Raw genomic sequence first — 3,792 nt, 5'->3', positions numbered from 1 at the left:
TTTTTATTGCCCGAACCTTGGACCAACCCGCAACTTTGTCCCGAAATGGATTACTTTTTTAGGCCAAAGTCCAACCCATGATCACCTCTACTTTTTCATATCACCCACTTTTATCTCTTTATTATTTATTTAACCACATTTAAGTTCCAAATCAAATTAATTAAGTTGATAAATTTTCAATCCCATCTCTCCCTCATACTCTCCCTTTTCATGCATAACCCAACCAACACCACCACTTCATCTTCTCCAACCTCAAGAAACTCAAGATGCGTCTTCCTCTTCAAATTTCTTTTCTGTATAAAACACCATGGTTCTCACAAGTCTCAACACAGATATTTCTACCCACAAAAGAAAAAGAGGTCCTTCATCTCCTATTCCCATGGAAACCGCACCTTCTCAAAGCCTCTCTCCCGTCAAAATTCAACCACCACCATTCGCCATAATAGGCGGCAATCCCTTGGATTTACCGACTGAACAACATCTGACCACTGGAGTGCCTGCACATGTAATCCCCCGTAAATTTATGAATTATATATATATATATATAAGTATAATTTAGTATTAAAATAATTTATTTCTTTAAAAGGTTGTCAATTTGAAAGTAAAAGGAATTATTTTAAGGATCTAAAGAAGTTAAAATATTTTGTTTAGACATGCTTTAGAAAAACATTTGAAATACTTTTTGGGTTTGAAAAATGAGTCTAAATGGGCTTGAGGAGCCCAATCACTATTTAGACTAGGAAAAGAACTTATAGTTGTATTAGGAGTTTCAATCATCAAATTTACTCATCATTAAACTCTATTTAACCCCAATTGCCTTTTCCTAAGGGGGCGTTTGGTATGAGGGATTGGGAGTTTGGGGATTAGAGGATGGGATTGGGAATGGGAGTTAGAAGGTGGGAATGCATTAAATATATCCCAATCACTTGTTTGGTATGTTAGTGGGATTATGTTGGGAATATTATTATCCCATGTTTGGTATGAGGTACTTAAGGAGTGAATATATTGCTAAATTACAAATTTACCCATTTCATTATATTAGCCATTTAATTCATTGGTGAAGTATATTTTAATGAAGGGTAAATTCGTCTTCTAACATAACCAGAAATAATTCCCCTCCCTAATACCTGCCCCCTTCCATGTCTTATTTTGGTGGGATAAGGGGGGGTTTAATCCCATTCCCCTTCACATGGGAATTTAGATATCCTCTCAAACAAACATGGGATATCTACCCATGGGGATATAATATCCCATTCCCACCCCCTAATCCCCCTAAACAAACACCCCGTAAGCCCACAAGGAAAATACATACTTCCTTCGTTTTTTTAGACGTTACACTTTTCAAATCACGGACTCCTAGGTAATTTTTGGAGAGGAGAGACATAGAGAGAATGAAAAATAAAAGGGCCCCATGTGAACATGTGATAGGAGAGAGATAGAGAGAAGTTATTACCCAAAATAAAAGTGTAACATCTAATTTAAAATTTCCTAAAATAGAAAGTGTAACATCTAAAAAAACGGAGGAAGTATATAAATTTATTAAACCCAAAAATTTTCTCACACATAATTTTCTCTCTCCCCACTCCACATCAAGAAAACCGACGCTCCTATTCTCCTTTCTCTCTCACATTTTTCTCCTTCCTTCTTTCTTCTCTTCTAAGAAACGATTTCTTCTTCAACAAGAAACCTCCCTTCCTCAATCGAACCACCGCCAACCATCGTGCGACTGCTGCCACCGCTGCCACATCATCACGTCGGCAACCTTTGTCCTTCTCTTCGTTTGTTTTGGTTTGATTACCTTTCTTCCTCCTCAAGTTTTATTTAAAGATTGTGTTTTTAGGATATGTTTTTACTTTAATTATGTTTAAAAACTTTAGTTTGATGATTTGATTATGAATCTAAGATTAAATAATTTATATATTGAAGAAATAAAAATTCAAATTTATTTATTATGTTTAGATTGTTTTTTTTAGGAAAATGATATACATAGCCCTTAGTGCTACATATAAGAAGCTAAAAATGGAAATAAAAAGTTGAATCAAGCATTTATTACTTCAAATGATGTGTAATTTTGTCTTGAAATTTTAAACTATTTCTATTTTAAGAAATATATTTAATGCTTATCCATAGCCCTAAGGGCTACATATAACATTACTCTTTTTTTTTATTATCAAAGCAACATGGTTTTTTTAGGGTGTTAAAGATTGGAAAATCATAATAGTATGTTATAAACTATGGAATTGATTATTCTTATAAGTTTAAGTATGTTTAAAGGGAGTTTTAATAAATTATATGTTGCTGGAATTTCAAAAAAGATATTATTAATGGAGTTTTAAAGATTTTAATAACTATTATGGTAGTACTATGCTAGGAAGTGTTAGTAATTGAAGTTTTAATGATGGAATCGACTTTTAAATATTTTTAAAGGAGGGTTAAATTAAAGTATTTTAAAGTTGCTGAAAATTATTTGAGTATTGATTATGAATTTATATTGGTTGTTTTAGGTGGAGAATTCTCTCTAGACGAATTTTAAGACTGTTAAAGTGGCCTATCAATTTGTCTACAAAATGTAGGTACATGCCTATGTATTGATTGATGTAGTGTCATGAATTTAAGAAGAAAAGTTATATAGTATCATCTATAGGATCTATGTGAGTTCATATATGATTGCTATCATGTTGGATTATTTTGCATGTTTTATGCCTTTGTGCGAACATGCTAATTATGAGATTTATATCGTGTTCATATGGAAGATTAATGCAAGCATGTTGGTTGGAAATTTTATTTTATTAATTCACATGTAGGAATTAATATATTTATTGGTCTGGATCATGATTGAATCATGTTGTTCCCTTTTAGTTGATATTTTTATACCGTTGAAAAGTAAGTTGGTTGTTGGCTAAATTCAACAAATAAGGAAGGTTGGATTAATTAGAAAAGGAATTAATCTTGGGTTGTAAGTTGTGTGATTACTTATCTAATCCTAAGATAAAAATAAAAGTTGTGATTGTTGATCATGTATTATCTGTGTTGCTTATGTGTCATAACAAGTAATAAATGGTAAATCACGTAAAGTGAAACTTGGATAATAATAAGCTTTAGATTAGTGCACGTCTGAAGTATTGGACATATAGAAGTTGGGGTGCATGGTGAGTGTGCCATGACTTTTTCTGGGATAGAATTGATCATCGTTCTTATTTTTATTTAAAAGGTTCCTCGATATCGTAAGTCATGGGAATACAGAATCCCCTCCGTACTTCGTCTTCCAAAGGAAAGACTGATTTTAATTAGACAACTCGGTCCAGTGATTATTACATTTAAAGTAATAAGAATGTTGTTAAAGTTTAGTTTAATAAAAGTTATCTGCAAGTTAGTATGTTATTATATATCCATGTTTACTGTTTATCAGTATCATGATTAGGGTTGCTTATTTATATATTTAATATGTAGTACTCAGCTTTGCTGATTACGTGCTTTGTTTGTGTGTGTTGATCATGGCTTTGCCTTATTGATCCTGTGATGATCCATCCATTCTTGGTAGCAGACTCTCTAATGCATTGTCATTTATCTACAGGTGTGAAGATAATGCATCATTGAGTTCGGGAATGAAGAGCTTGTTATTGATTATTTATCGTACTTGAGTTGACATACTTTATATTTAGTTTGGTTTGAAGTTTTTTTTTTTTTTGAATAGTAAAATTAATTCATTAATAAAAAGTCATACGACATCTACATAAGCAATCGAATCAAACAAATACATAAGTTGAATCAAACAAAAATTTCCTTCATAAA

Source organism: Beta vulgaris, chromosome 1 (assembly GCF_026745355.1).
Source record: "Beta vulgaris subsp. vulgaris cultivar EL10 chromosome 1, EL10.2, whole genome shotgun sequence".
NCBI classification, from domain to species: domain Eukaryota; kingdom Viridiplantae; phylum Streptophyta; class Magnoliopsida; order Caryophyllales; family Amaranthaceae; genus Beta; species Beta vulgaris.
The sequence above is the reverse complement of the archived record's forward strand: the minus strand, read 5'-3'. Positions refer to the sequence as shown.